This window comes from Hibiscus syriacus, unplaced genomic scaffold (assembly GCF_006381635.1).
Source record: "Hibiscus syriacus cultivar Baekdansim isolate YM2019G1 unplaced genomic scaffold, ASM638163v2 tig00110940_pilon, whole genome shotgun sequence".
NCBI classification, from domain to species: domain Eukaryota; kingdom Viridiplantae; phylum Streptophyta; class Magnoliopsida; order Malvales; family Malvaceae; genus Hibiscus; species Hibiscus syriacus.
The window spans coordinates 2,372,371-2,389,694 of record NW_024062923.1 but is presented as its reverse complement, the minus strand read 5'-3'; the positions used below and the strand labels follow the sequence as shown (position 1 = coordinate 2,389,694).

The 17,324-nt window shown below is 32.1% G+C and overlaps 1 protein-coding gene across 1 annotated transcript in view; it reads right to left on the bottom strand.

Moving 5' to 3' along the window:
- The window catches only part of LOC120147702 (DEAD-box ATP-dependent RNA helicase 46-like), a 30,532-nt gene extending 14,464 nt beyond the window's left edge, over positions 1-16,068 (bottom strand). The window contains exon 1 of the mRNA XM_039161014.1: positions 16,063-16,068. The gene's annotated coding sequence lies outside the window, so the exon portion shown is untranslated. The remainder of the gene's footprint in view (positions 1-16,062) is intronic.
- Positions 16,069-17,324: the final 1,256 nt, after the last annotated feature.

The window sequence follows — 17,324 nt, the reverse complement described above, 5'->3', positions numbered from 1 at the left end:
TTTTGGAAGTGAGTAAACTAACTTCCTCACAAGCTTTTCATTTGGAATGATCTCTCCATATGACTTGAGACCATTAACAATCTTTGAGAATCTATTCGTCATAGCTTTGATATCTTCATTTGGTTTCATTCTGAAATTTTTATAGCTATGTGTTAGAAGACTAATTTTATATTCTTTTACCTCGTCGGTGCCTTCATGAGTGGCTTGTAGTTTATCCCATATTTCTTTGGCGATTGTACAAGATGAAACTCTTCCATATTTATCTGGTCCAAGAGCACAAAATATGATACGGATATCTTTGGAGTTGAGTTGGAACATTCTTGTCTCTCCTTCACTCCACAATCTTGGATGAGTGAGAGGCTTGATATATCCGTCTTCTATAACATTCCATGCTCCCATGTCACTTGCTTGAATGAAATACATCATCCTATTCTTCAAATAGGCACAGTTATCTCCATTGAAGAAAGGAGGCTTGTTGATGGGCATCGAATCGAGACCAGAGTCGACATTTGAAGTAGAGGCCATTGATGACTTGATAATCGATGTAACTCTTCCCGAATCGACTCAAGAGGCGATTAAAACTTCATGTGAGTGAGGCTCTGATACCAATTGTTGAGTTAATCGATCGATGGAATTGGCCTAGAGGGGGTGAATTGGCAATAAAAATTTTGGTGGAAGCTATTGCAGAAAATTGAAAAGATTTTCACAGCGATTTAGAGTGGTTCGACTTTCTCAACCAAAGTCTACGTCCACTACCTTAGCTATCCACACTAAGGATTTTCCAACAAATTCACTAATTTGTTTTTTCTTTTGAGGCGAAAGAGATAACCTTACAACTTCCTCGAGAATATACCCCAATTATTGAGAACACTCTTTCTCAAAGAGAAGATTACAAATTTGCAAACTTACAAGGAAATCCTCACAAGGTAGATTATTTGCACAATTCTAGAACAAAGAAAAGAACACTCAAAAATGAATACAATCGAGTACAAGTAGTGTTCTTGAAAGCAAAATGAATATTGAATGAAAAATAGGTTTGAAATGCTCAAACTTGAGGTTTGATGCTTTCTCTTTGATTCTCTCTTGATTCTTGTTTCTTGTGTTTTCTTGTTTTTAATCAATGGCTTCTAAGCTTGTTTAAATACTCCTTTAATTGATTCTAAACTTTGGGGATGATTAGTGGAGTCAATGGAGCCGTTTTAGTGTGAAAACAATTAATAAAATAGCCTGGAGCGTGGGGGGAATCGGTACCCCTCATGGGGAATCGGTTCCCTAAGTGTAAAATTCTAATATTTCGACCGTTAAACAGGGGGAATCGGTTCCCTCCGAGCGTTCTGTTTTTCTCGGAGCCAAACCATTCAGGGGGAATCAGTACCCTCTTGGGGGGAATCGGTTCCCTCTGAGCAATATGGAATTTTTGGCTTTGAAATGGTTCGAAATACTTTATGAAATTGTTTTGAAATTATTTTAAGATTAAAACTTAGTAAGGATTAAAAATGACATTTGAAAGATTTGGAGTAATATTTTGATATTCGAATAATTATATCGAATATACTCAAAAAAATCTTTTGGAAAATCTTAAAATTCATTTAACTTAATTTGTTATATCGAAATATCAAAATGTTTTCAACAATGTCCCTATACTTATATCGTATAATAGACAAAACATAGGAATGAATTATATGATATGACAAGTTTTGTTCTTTCTCCACAAAAGCCAATCATTTTACTATGAATTTAACTTGAACTCACGTCTAGAGTTAAAAACAATAGCACTCCCCTCGTTTGTCCAACACAATAATACTTTTAAGCAAGCCTATCATTTTCTATGGTTAGCATAAAAAACATTTGGAGAGCCATCAAGTAAACACTTTAATGGCAATTTTCTTTATGCAGTGTCACATCAATTAGTTTTTATGCTAAGGATCTTTGCTGGTAAATATATTGCTTTAGGGAAAATAACAGATTCTGGTCACCAAAATTTGAAAACCTTTAACAAAGATCACTATTAGAACAAGGGTAAAAGGTTTAGAAACTTTTTCATATGCAATTCTTGTAAAGACACATGTGCTTTAAACAGATTGTGGAAGTTGCTTGAAATTAAAGCTTTTGTACCTGAAAGAGTTGAGATCGTCTTTAAAGCCTTTTGCTTTGCTTTGTCATCATGCAAATCCAACTTCAACACAACTTTCTGCAATAAAACACGAGATATCTTTTTCATAATCATCCATGTTTTTTTTATAATTAATTTGTAAGGAATCATAATCGAATTTAAGAACAACCCATCAACAACGATCCCCTTCAAAAATAGAAAGCTACACACACATACAGAATAACAGAAATCACAAGTATGTACAAAAGAATCAAAACCCAGAACAGGAAAACAAATAATTTAGTCATAAACAGAAAGAAGATCCCAAAATAGAAACCAAACCTTCATTTGTGTTTAGAACCTTCTTTAGCTTTTTGAAGGAATTTCATAGAATGAAAAACACAAAACATAGATGATTTGAAAGAAAGTGTACAAAATAGAAAAAGGAAGAAGGATAAAAAGGGAAGGAAATGTGAAGAGAATAGAAGATATTCAAGGGAAGACGTAATGGGATTTTGAAAAAGATTGAAAATTTGGATAGATTACAAAGGGAGAAAACAAGAAAATCCAAACAAAAATTAAAGTAGTGCAGAGAAAAAGAGAGAGAGAGAACTAATAAGTCTAATATGGAGGAAACATGGAAGTTAAAACAAGTGGGCACTAAAAAGATTGGGGTATGATCATCCTAATAAAGCCATAAAGTGGCTAATTAAAGCAACACATTTCTTTTCTTTGTCCAAATCAGCTTGCAGTAGTACGTACATAATGCCCATCTTTGTCTTCTATAAAATTATGCCCCTACATGCTGCCCTGGGTCGTCGCCCATGTGGCACATATATAGGGTCGACCCTGTTTACCACTCCACCGTTAATCCATTAACGGCACAATGACATGGCGTTCTAATGCCGAGACGGCGATGACATGGACAATTTTTATTAAAACGACGTAGTTTTTTAAAATGATTATTTGTACTCCTAAAATGGTATAGTTTTATAGTTTAGGGTTTTATTATTCCCGAAACACATTAAACAATTCATTAGTATTCCAAAATAAAATTAAAACGTTGAAATGGTTTCCCAAATACCACCCATCAGATGAAGGAACCAAAAGTTAAAAGAGTAAAAATTCTCTATCACTGAAAAAGATTTCGTTCATTTCATCTTTTACTGTTAAAGCAAAATGCATAAATGATTCATGCGATCCAAAGGAATGGCGATCATGAAATATGGTAATGGCGTTTGAAAAGAAAATGTTTTTTAAGATTTTTTCGAAATACTTTTAGGTTTTTTTATGAAAACACTTTATCTCTAAGTATTTGTTGTTTTCTTCGTTAATTATGTAACTTAAATAAGGTTTTCTTTCTTAGGTTTTTTATTGGTTTGTGATAAAATATGATAATTATGGGTTTTTTTGTTACGATGATTTTTGGTATTTCGGGTTTTTTTGTTGGGTTTTCAGTGTTTTATACGATCTAAATATGATTGTTATTGTTTTCTCACATGACTATAATGTTGGTGCATATGACTATATTGAATGCATAGTTTATCCATATAAATGTATATTGTTGGATGTTGACTATTTTTAAACCTTTTTATGGTCGGTGGTTGTTGCATCACATTTGCTGCTTGTATGATTAATTGTTCTAAAGTTGTCATCAATGGTGGTCCCAAATTTTGTTTTTTTACAAGTTAATGATGGCCCATCTACTGGTTTTATATATTTGCTATTAGTGTTCTAAAAGTAGGGTAAATGGACCACTAGTATTGTAAAGTAATTTTTTAATGTTGACTGATTTTTAATTAGTTTTGACAGGTAGAGAATCTGAATATTTCACAATTGTTATGCACCATGGTGGCTTTATGGTAAATTCATCTCGTTTTAAATACACTGGAAAAGAGGTAAGTTTTATTGATATGTGCCATGTGGACAGTATGTCAATGCTTGAAATGTATGATATTGTGGAAGAGTTAGGTTATTTTGGTTTGTGACATTTGTTTTAGAAATAATATGGGCCTAAATTTACTGTTAAGCCATTAAGAACATATTGTGATATCATTAGCATGTTAGAAGATATGCCCAAGAATAGGCACATTCATTTGTACTTAGAAGAAAATGAAGCAAACTTTTTGAACGAAACCACTGAAACCATATATCAGAATGCAACTGAAACTCATGAAATTTTTATAACTGAAATGCATGAAACTCATGAAACTACCATATATCAGAATGCAACTGAAACTCATGAAATTTTTATAACTGAAATGCATGAAACTCATGAAACTTATGAAACATTCATGACTGAGTTAAACTCTGAAGATGATACGGAATATGTTATTGATGGCATTGATTCTTCTGTAAGTGGTTTTGAATATAGTGAAAATGATGTGAGTGAGGAAGAGGGGTCTATACATGAGGTACATATGGGAGTAGATTTTGAAAGAGATTTTAATGGGTTAAACAATAGAGATGGGGGACATATTGATGCATTTTTGAATGATGAAAATGAAACTGACAGAGTAGAGTCATTGCATACTGAAAATGAATCTGATTATGAGTCTGACTCTGATGGTCGAAGAAAACATAAATATCCTGATTTTAACTATGAAATTGATATGGAAAACCCACAGTTTAGAGTTGAAATGATTTTTGGTGATAAGTTGAAGTTCAAAGAGGTAGTCAGGCAGTATGGGATTAAGAATAGGGTTGATATCAAATTCAAAAGAACTGACAGTGTTATGGTGCATGTTGTTTGCAAGGAAGGGTGTCCGTGGAATATTTGGGCATCAAGGGTTGATCGAAAAGATGAAACAAACACCTCATGACAGATTAAGTCTTATATAGGAGATCATAATTGTTTGATGGGTTTTAAAAATAAAAATGCAACCTATAAGTGGATGGCTAAAACATATCTTGAAAAATTTAGGGCTAATCCTCAGTACTCAATTACAGCTTTAAGACAGGATGTATTAGAAGATCATGTGTACAAAGTGTCATTGAGTAAATGCTTGAGAGCTAAGCACTTAGCTCTTGATATGGTCCTTGGGAGTCACAAGGGTCAATACTCAAATATATATGATTATCTTGGAGAAATTAGGTCTTATAGTCCTGGAAAACAACCATTCTAAAATTGGATAATAGGGTGTTTGAAAGAATGTACATATGTTTACAAGTATGCAAAGAAGGTTTCAAAGGTTGTAGACCTATAATTAGCATTGATGGTTGTCACCTTAAGGGTTATTATGGAGGTACTCTTTTGGCTGTTGTTGGTATTGATGGTAATGACAACATCTATCCAATTGTTTATGATGTTGCTGAGAGTGAAAATGAATCATCTTGAACTTGGTTTCTTTTACAGTTGCAAACAGTCCTTTAGGTATTGTTAAATTATTTATTCTTACTAATGTGTAGGTATTGTTAAGTTTGTTTCCAATTATAACTTCAATTTATTTATTCTTGATTTATTTTTATGTGTACGTGTTGGCCTACACACGCTGGAGGTCAAAAATATCAAGTGTCTGCTTGACCATCTAACCAACATGCTATTGATTTAGAAAATCATTTCTGTTCATGTAGGAAGTGGGATCTCACTGGTTTGTATAAAGTGTCTTATGTTATAATATTGTTCTCATTTACTTTATTAATTTAACCACATTTATTTCTTTCATTGATATGAATCTCATGCATACATGTTATTTCTTTAATGGTGTTAAATAATCAAAGGCCTGAAGCTTATGTTCACAACTCTTATTTTGTAACCACTCAGCGAGAAATTTATAATCACTTCATTCAACCCATGAGAGGCCCTAATCAGTAGTTAACTGACACCACTTATGAACCAGTTATACCACCAACAATTAGAAGACCATAAGGAAAACCTAAGAAAAATAGGAGAAAGAAAGCAGATGAGCCATTAAAGTCTCATGCTACAATGAGCAAGAAAGGTCTGATGATGTACTACTCCAAGTGTGGTCAACCAGGACACAACCAAAGGACCTGCAAAGGGATAGTTGGAGGCAACATGCCACTTAGGCGACCTAATTTCTACTCAACAAGGGAAACAAACCAAAGAAGTGTTGAATCAAGGCACATCCATAGAAAACTACATGTATATATTTCTTATTCTTTTTTAACCTTATATCACAATTATGTTTTGAGATTTTGGTACACTTATGAATATAGGTTAGGAGAATAACTATAACAAGGATTACAACATCATCAAAGGTTGCAACATCACAAACACCATCATCACAAGCTGTAACATCATAACCATCATCATCATCACAAGCTGAGCCTCCATTTGTCTTTATTCCTACTCCATGCCACACATTTTATCCAACCAACCAGCAAACAAAAACTGTAATGACAGTTAGATGGATGCCACCCTCACAAGAAGATGTGACTGCCAACCAACATTTAAGCCAGTCAAGCACTATAACCCAGACTTCCCAAGAAGACTGTGGAACTGCTTTTGCAAAACGACTAAGGATGTTATATAAGTTATTATTCTCGTACTTTATTTGGATGATTTACAGTGTTACATACTTGGGTTGATATTTTGGATTGAATACTTAAGTTGATGAATTAGGTCTTTTTAACACATGTGTTTATTCACATTGATATTTTATTTCATATTTTGTTGTGTTTTATAGGTTGATACTGTTTTAACTTAAGTGCTTATATGCTCTTTATGTTTTGTACAAATGTGTTTATTATCAACCGCAACTCTAATTGAATGAAATTTATTTTTTTTATCATTCATGTTGTCTTTGTTACTAAATGTCATCTTTTAATTGATTTTTTATTTCGATTACATCCATAACTTGTTTATCATCCAAGTTATTTTAACAAGCATAGTTCCACATTTTGACATTTTAGAGGTAAAAAACTGTAAGCGTCAAAGCACCAAGTTTTTTTAACAAGCAAAGTTCAACAGTTAATTTTACAAAATCATCTAACAAGTACTATCATTTTTAACAAGCACCAACCCATTAATCCTAAAATTTTCACCCTCAATTTTTCGTCCCATTACAAACCAAAAGTACCATCATCATAAATTCCACCCTAAAATTTTATCACCATTGTTGTAACATCAATGGTTTATGTACTAACCCAATATAAACCCTAAAATAAAAATAATACTCCAAACAATTCTCTCATTCCTCCTAATTTCATTTGCTTTGATTTTCTTCAACAATCTCACAAGAACAACAACATGTGCTCGTGGAGTCATTGGAGGGTCAAACCAGCAGAAAAATCGACAACCATGTAGAACCAAACTCCCATAGTTTTTACAGCCAAAAAATCTTCTCTCGGGATTATCATTGGACCATGATGTCCTCAGTTGAGCCGGATATCCATACCCACAGACCGAATATGCAAGGGATTGCTCTATTATTATTCTTCTTCCACCAGCGAACTTCTTTTTCCTTCTTCCTATTTCTTCTGCTGCTGATGAGAAGATATAATGAAGTAAATCTGGTAATTTAGGGTTAGAGTTATAAATTAGGTATGTATATCACACAAAGTACCAATCAAATGCCAACAACAATCCTACGTGGATTAAATAACTTTAAAAAAAATCGTCCATATCATCACCGTCACCGTATTGGAACGCCATGTCATCGTGCCGTTAACAGATTAACGGCAGAGTGGCAAAATTAGAGTGAAACATAAACGTCCGTACTAAAATTGGCAAAATTGAAACGTCGGTGGCATTTTCAAGCCCGAACTTAAAGATGAGTGGTATTTGACGTAGTTTACCCAAACAAATTCAATAGGTTAGCATTAGTATCGAAACTTTGACCTAATATCTTATTATCTTATGTTGACCTAATAATTGAATACAATTTTTAAAATTTACTAAGTAAATGTTCGATCTTTGTAGGGGGCGTGCTATCACATTTGAGTTAATAATTTGAAATAAATTATAAATATATAAAAGAAATAAAAGTAATTTACTTGTATACAATATACATAATTTAAAATTATTTAAATATGATTAATCAAATTTAATAACTTTAACTTGTCATAATTGTATAACACGAACCAAATATATATTGTAGATATTTGTATGTACTGAAATTAAAGATAAATATATGCCAACGATTGTTTGACACAAGTGGTTGGGATTCATGAATTTGAGCTTGTAAGGCCAAGTTTGAATCTCACCACCGTCACTCTTGGTGGGCAATTTGTGAAGTCCTATATAAGTCCCAATTGGATTTTACGTATGCCCTAGCCTTGGATTGGGATAGCTACCTCTTACCTAAGTTTTTTTGTACCAAAAAAAATAAAGATAAATATATAAGAAATTGAAGGTATAATGATAAAATATTTCTAACATTTGTATATATGATCACTTTATCACTATATTTTAGAATATTTTATTCTCAATATCTTAATTTTTTTTTTATCAAAACAGACCTTGTTAGAAGAAAATTCTTAGTCGACTAATAGTCAACTCATATTGTTGATATGATATATGCCATGTCACTTAAAATGATGATATGATATGTGACATATCAGTAATTGGACAAATGTGAAAATATAATGTTAGAAACATGGATTGACTGTTAGTCAAATAACGATTTCCATTTAGCAGGGTATGTTTTGACCAAAAATTAAAATATTAGGGGATAAAATACTAAAAAAACAAAAATAAATAATAAAGTAAAAAAGTGACTATTTATGTAAATGTTAGGATGTAATTTTATCATAATGCCATAATCAAAATCGTACCATGAAATTAAAGATATATATTGTAGATAAATATATGAATTTTAAATATATATATATTAAATGTTATTACATGAACTAATGAAGTGCAAAATGAGTTTTATATGATCATATACTCAATAAATTAATCTCATAGTACATATAATACATTTGCGTATATGTGTAACTAAAAAAATCGTAGCCAAAAATTAAAGATAAGAATATTTAATAAATGGTAATGCATGATGAACTGATTGATTCAGAAAAAAAAACATTAACAAATTGAGCGCAACTACGAGTTCTTTATGATCATATATCTTAACCCAATAATTGATCCCTCAGTATATAGATAATATATATGTATACAAATTGTAGCTTGCAATTAAAGATATAGGCTGTATATAATCCATATAATGCTATGGATATTTATTAAATGTTAACGTAAACTAATTGTATTTGCAAATGTATATGATCAAACACTAGTCTGGTGTTCTCCGTTGCTTCGCATGGGAATTTTTTTTTTATAATGATTAAACACTAGTATGGCTCTTTTAGTATGGCTCTTTTAGACAAATATTACAGAAAAATGAAACTGGGTTTAAGTAAATTATTTAAAGATTTTTTTGATATTTTAAACAGTGACAGATAAAGTTGTTTCTGTTGTTGATGAATTTGATAAATTTGTCCTCTACTAGAAGTGAAAAGAATTGGGGGACAGCCTCAGCCCATAGTTGTCCACGACTTCCTCGATGTCGTGGTCGCTGTTGGCGACTTTAATTCCTATTTACATAATAAGACAATTTCGTTTTTAAAGACTAAAATGAAAAAAAAAATTATAAAATAATTTCAAGTATAAAAAAATGTACTTTATTTAAAAGGAAACACTCATAAAAATTCATACTTATAAAGGCTAATATTCGGTGGGATTTTATGAGTGTTGACTGTATGATAATTCAAGTGATAAACGAACCATTAAAAGTGGGCTTTCTCGCCCATGTAGGGTGTTGGGAAAAAATTTCTATATAGGGTTTTTCTCAAATTATTTCTTGAACTGGGGTGTTTGTTACAGTAACCTCATTAGTCGTCAAGTGCTCCTTGCGACAAAGTATCCACTGTTGCAACAACTCTTCTCCCTTCCTTCCCTTCCCTCGTTGTTGAAGCTTCATAAGTCGCCAAGTGCTCCATAGGTCGCCGTGTGCTCCATAGGTCGTCGTGTGCTCTTAGAGACCTATGGAGGTCGCCATGTGCTCCTGGAGACCTATGATGGTCACTGTAACAATCACCATACATAAGCAAATAATTGTTCGACTGCACTATGTGAAGAATTTTTTTCATTGCATTATTCAAACACTTTTGCCATTAAAAGTGGTTATATGCTTGTATTTTCTTCAAACATAATTTACTTGGTATTTGTTTTTGAAATTTCTAATAGTTTAGGGCGATTACAAAGTAATATATGATTATAATCTTTTTTAATCATTGACAACACACCCCTTGCAGACACTACTAGAATATAGGATCTCAAAAGAGAACAATATTCTTTTAATCGCTAAGTTCATTCAGTGAGTTTTTTTTTTCAATTTTACTTATATATATATTTGAAAATTCATTCTCTTATAATTATGTCTAAATAGATGTTTGAATAAAAATGAAAGTATATAAATACTTTTAATGATTCATTTATAACTTGTATTATCAACATATTTAACACTCATAAAAGTTATATTGATTGAATACGGACTTTCATAAGTTTATAAATATAAACTTTATATTTTATCTCATTTAGTGATTGGGGTTAAAATTTACACACATATATTACAGTCGTCTTTATATTTGAAATTGATCTATTGTATTTCTCGTTTTTTTAGTTTAATCCTTATCAATGTAAATTTGTCTTATAATTTTAATAAAAAATAAAATTGGTGGTAACTAACGACAAATTCAAAAAAATCATCAACTGAGGTTGCTTTTGTCCCTCATAATACTAGGGAACGACTTTATCAAAAATAGTTAGATTTAATGTAAAAGTAAATGTTCAAACTACATTTAAAGTTAACTTTAGGTGTTAAAAGAATTTTTTATTAAAAATAGGTGATAATGTTTTATTCGTTATATTTTTAGGTGTCTAATGTTTTCTTCGTTACATTTTTAGGTGTCTAACGTTTTCACCATTACACTTTTAAGTGCCTACGCAATAAAAATTGTTAAGTGACACATGTCAATTTTATATTTTAACTTAATACAAATATAAGTGTCCGAACTATACCATAAGTTAACTTCAAGTGCCTAAATTTTTTTTCATTAAAAATAAGTGTCTATTGTTTTATTTGTTATACTTTTAGGTGTCACGTAATAACCGCCGTTAAAAAAATACATTAAGTGACACCGGTTGTGTTTATATATTTTTTTAAAAATTTATTTTAAAAAATATTATAATATTATTAATTTAAAGTCATGTAACCTAAAGTCTCCCATTTCAACATCACTACCAGTTATCATCAACCATTATCGGTCGCCTTCACTATCGTTAAACGATCACTCACTCGTCATCAGATCTCCACTACCGACCATTTCTCTTGTCGTTATCCCAATCCCACTAAATTCATAAATCCAAACTTAAATTCCTAAACCTAATATCCTAATGCACCTAATCATTAACTGTAACCCCCTAGACCGACCTATGTGTTGAGACCAGATCTAGCGGATTACAATAAAAAATTTCAAAACATTTTTCAATGATTTAAAACCATATTACAAAATAAACATCTTGAAAAATATAGTTGATAACATTAAAGTTCAATTCCGGTAAATTAAAGTCACAAGGAATGAGTAAAATAAAATATTCCATAATCAGTATTGAAGCAAAGCAAACTTCAGTATCAAAAGCAACATATGTCGTAAAACAAGTATTTTCAAAATATAGGCACATGTCATCTAAAATAAATGCAACTCGAAAGATAAAAACATTACAACAAAATGATACTGTAAGAATGTGTCAATCCCCCAAATATCAGGTCCGGGTCGCCTATCAAAAAAGTATCTGAAAGGGAAGAGTTTGGGGGAGTCAGCTAGGGAGCTCAACGTGTTCCAACAGTGCATAAATAATACATATTGTTAAGTTTCAAAATCGGTTCATTATCAAAGTTATAAAAATAAAAGCATAATTGTAGTTTAAAATACATAACAACCCTCCAACTGAACACCATGTGCAGTTCCCCAAAACTGCATCCATAAGGACTTACCCTAGGCCCAAATAGTGTAGATGCCAACCTAATTGAGAACCTTGGGTCCATAAGGTCTTACCTTATCCGAAGCATATGTTCCCACCTGAGGGGAGTGCACTCAAGTCCATAAGGACTTTCCCAATGCACATAGCAGAGGTGCCACCCTAAAGGAGTACCTTAGGGTCCATAAGGTCTTACCACTAGGCCCATTGGGCCCAAGAGCCCACCCAAGGGTCGCCTTAGGTCCATAAGAAATTACCATCTTGATCGGTGCTGAACCTATATAAGGAATTACTAGCTTGATCGCAGTTGAACCTGCAGAGACTTCATACAAGTTCCCAGAGTACCCCGGAAAAAATAGTTTTCAGATAGTAATTAGCAGTAACAGAAAAAAAATCAGAGTTCAGACATATATTAATTTAATAAAAACAGTAAATAGAGAAAACAATCAAACAAGCATGCTTAAAAACTTCAGTAAATTAGAAATCAGACTTGAAATAAATAAATCATACGAAATCAAGTCAAAATAGATAGTTGCATTGCAAATTAGATAAAACAATCATGTGCACATGAAATTTCAAACATATATTTAAAACACGTATATGGCACACAAGGAACACACCTCACAAAAAGAATCAGTTTGGTAAAACAATTGAGCATCGGCTTCACTACACTCTTCTACTGTACGAGAACCTAAGTCATATCAAAACAAAATTATTATCGGAGATGTACACTAAACTAAGTGTGTAACAGGGTTACAAAATTATACGAGTAATCACGGGGTTGCGCAGATAGACGAATCTGGAGGAATCAGGTCGAGCAGACGAACGGTAAGGAGATCCACGAGTCCCTTAATTAACGACATCATAAATTAATCAGTTGTTAACCTATCTTGCCTTAGTTTGTTTGAATTGAACCCCGAACTCAAAACTTTAAATTATGAAACATTTTGATGTTTATGGATTGTTTTTTATTTTGGATGTTTTTGGATGATTAGATGTTTGAACTTATTATATATATATATGGTTTGGTTTGATTTTTATATTTGCGCTTAATGTTTATTAATTTTTGCATCATTTACATATTAGTTGCATTATGGCCAACTTTGTCATTTCACATTATGAATATTGAATTATGAAACTAATTGCTAACATTTCTCTTGATTGTGATCTTAGCAGTTTAAGCTATATTTATAAGTATCAATTGACTATGTTTCAAAAATCTTATTTAAAAACGTTTTATAGAGTCTTTTTTATTTAACAAAAAGGGGGAGAAGATTAAGATGTATTATAGTAAAGGGGAGTAATTTTTAAAATTGATTTCAAAAATAACTTTCATAGAAAATCTTAAATTTACTCAAATGTTTTGTTATATCAAAAAGGGAGAGATTGTTGAAAACATTTTGATGTTTCGATATAACAAAGTAAGTTAAATAAATTTTAAGATTTTACAAATGATTTTCTAAATAAATTCGATACAATTATTCGAATATCAAAATATTACTCCAAGTCTTTCAAAGTTTAATTTCAATCCTTACTAAAGTGTAAAATTGTGTTTTATACTTAAAATATTTTTGAAACAATTTTCATAAAGTATTTCGAACAAAAAATGAACCAAAAATCAAATTTGTGAAGGGATGCACCGATGCAGTCATTGATGCATCGATGCACACCCCATTTCGAATGCATTTTATGCACCGATGCACAACCATGCATTGATTCACTGAGGATTTTATTGAAACATCGAATGCATTTTATGCATCGATGCACAAACCATGCGTCGATGCACTCCAGGCTTTTTTAAAACAATGAATGTATTTTATGCATCGATGCATCCTTAGTGTACCGATGCACTATGTCTTCCAACAGTTGAAATATTTGAATTTTACACTTGATGCATCGATGCACCTTGACTATGCATCGATGCACACACACTCCCAACTGATTTTATTAATTGTTTTCACACATTAACGGCTCTATTAACTCCACTAATGATCCCCAACATTCAGAAATGATCCAATGAGTATTTAAACAAGCTTAGAAGCCATTGATCAATAACAAGAAACAACATTCATCAAGAATCAAGAGAGAATAAAAAAGAAAGCTTCAAACCTAAAAGTTTGAGCATTTTCAAGCCTATTTCATTCAATATTCATTATTGCTTTCAAGAACACTTGTTGTGCTCAATTGTATTATTCTTGAGTGTTCTTTCTTTTTTCTAGAATTGTGCAAACAATCTTTCATTGTGAGGATTTTTCTTGTAAGTTTGTAAAATTTGTATTGTTCTCTTTGGGAGAGAGTGTTCTCAAGAATTTGGGGTATAATTCTTGAGGGATTTGTAAGGTTACTCTTTGTCCTCAAAAGAAAGACAAATTACTGAATTTGTGGAATATCCTTAGTGTGGATAGCTAAGGTAGTGGACGTAGACTTTGGTTGAGATATTCGAACCACTCTAAATCGTTGTGCAAATATTTTCAATTTTCTGCAAAAGCTTCCACCAAAATTTTTATTGCCAATTCACCCCCTCTTGGCCTATTTCATCGATCGATTAACTCAACAATTGGTATCAGAGCTTGACTCATTTGAAGGTTTAATCGCCTCTTGAGTAGATCCAGGAAGAGTTGCATTGATAATCAAGTCATCAATGGCCTCCACTTCAAACTTTGACTCAGGTCTCGATTCAATGCCCGTCAACAAGCCCCCTTTCTTTAATGGAGCTAACTATGCTTATTGGAAGAATATAATGATGTACTTCATTCAAGCTAATGACATGGGGGCATGGAATGTCATAGAAGATGGATACATCAAACCTTTCACTCATCCAAGATCGTGGAGTGAGGGAGAGACGAGATTGTTCCAGCTCAACTCCAAAGTCATCCATATTATTTTTTGTGCTCTTGGACCAGATGAATATGGGGAGTGTTTCATCTTGTACAACCGTCAAAGAAATATGGGATAAACTTCAAGTCACACATGAAGATACCGACGAGGTAAAATAATCTAAAATTAGCCTTCTAACTCATAGCTATGAAAATTTCAAGATTAAACCGGATGAAGATATCAAAGCTATGACAGATAGATTTTCCACGATTATCAATGGTCTCAAATCATATGGAGAGATCATTCCAAACGAAAAGCTTGCAAGGAAGTTAGTTTACTCTCTTCCAAAATCATGGCAATCAAAGAAGACGACAATCATCGAGGCAAAGAACTTAAAGTCCTTAACCCTTGAAGAACTAATCGGTTCCCTCCTCACTTATGAAATGATGCTTCAAGATGAGGTAGACCTCGAGAAGATTGACGAGACACCAAAGGATAAGGAGAAGAAAATTGATAAGTCCCAACCGAGGAAGAAAATTAAAATTAAATGAAGGCTTCAAAACTGAATCGAAGGAGAAAAAACTCGATCAGTTGCTACAAATGTAAAAAGCCGGGCATGTCAAATATGATTGTCCTCAATTAAAGAAGAATGGTCAATAAAAGAAAAAGCACAAAGCACACGTGGCTACATGGAGCGATGAAGAAGGTTCCGATGAAGAGAAACAAGAAGTAGCCAACTTGTGTTTGATGGCCATTGGGGAAAACTCTCAGGTAACCTCTAACTCATTCGATTCAGATGAATTATCTTATAATGAGTTATTAGAGGATTATAATGGGTTGGATTCCTATTATAAGACTCTATTTTCAAAATATAAAAATGATATTTCAAAATTGAAAAATGAAAATAGTCTTATGTCCAAGACCAACAATGAGCTTGAAAGTAAGATTAAGGAATTGCAAATCAAAATTAATGATTTTGAAAAGAAAAATACGGATTTGCATAACTTACTTTCAAAAGTTCATGATGATCATAAAAATGAAATTGATGATCTTAAAGCTTCTTTTAATAAAGTTGGAACAAAAAGTTTTGGAAAATGTGAAAATTCAAAATCCAACTATGTTAAAAAGAGCTTTAAAAACTACTACAATCATAGAGGTCCCCAAAGAACCTCAAATGGTAAAATCATTAGAAGTAAATGGGTTCCTAAAGGACTTATTACTACCAAAGATAAGGATATCCTACATAAATGGATACCTAAGGGGACTAGAATTTTGGAAACTAATAAATATGGACCCAAAAGAATTTGGGTACCAAAAATAAAAATTTAATCTATGTTTGTAGGAAAATGAACATTGCTACAAGGCACTGGAAATAAATTCAAACTCATGGTACCTTGATAGTGGATGCTCAAGACACATGACCAGAGACAAGAGCCGGTTCATAGAGCTTAACGCCAAAAATGGAAGAGAGGTGACTTTTGGTGATAATTCAAAAGGTCACATTGAAGGTGTAGGTACAATAGGTAATACCTCTTCCATACAAATTTAAAATGTTTTATATGTGAATGGATTAAAGCATAATCTTTTGAGTATTAGTCAATTATGCAATAAGGGATTCAATGTCATGTTTTAAATTAATGGTTGTAAAGTTATTGATATTGCATCCAATCGGATTATGCTTGTTGGTCATAGAATAGGAAACATATATGGTGCATTTAGATTCTATAGATATGACTAATTTATGCCTAGTTGCTAAGGATGAGCATGATAGTTGGTTATGGCATAGGAGATTAGGACAGGCTAGTATGAGTGTTTTGCAACGACTTATTCAAGGAGACTTAGTTAGAGGGCTGCCAAAACTAAAATTTGATAATGATAAAATCTATGATGCTTATGCTAAAGGAAAACAAAAGCGAGTTTCTTTTAAATCCATTAATGATGTATCAAGTAGTAGAGTATTACAATTGATCCATATAGATCTTTTTGGGCCAACTAGGACTACTAATTTGGGTGGAAAACAATATGCATTTGTCTTGGTAGATGACTATTCTAGATATACTTGGGTTCTATTTTTAAGTATTAAAGATGAATCATTAGAACATTTCATCACATTTTCAAATTAATACAAAACAAAAAAGGTTACTCCATCACTAGTGTTAGGAGTGATTATGACACTGAATTTGAAAATCTTGGATTTAATGAGTTTTGTAATTCTAATGGTATTAGTCATAATTTTTCAGCACCTAGAACCCCTCAACAAAATGGAGTTGTTGAGAGGAAGAATCAAACTTTAGAAAAAATGGCTAGAACTATGCTTTGTGAAAATAATTTGCCAAAATATTTTTGGGCGAAAGTCATAAATATTGCTTATTATGTTGTAAATCGAGTAAATTAGGCCAATTTTAAAGAAAACTCCATATGAAATTTTCAAAAATAAAAAGCCTAACATTAGTTATTTTCATCCTTTTGGATGTA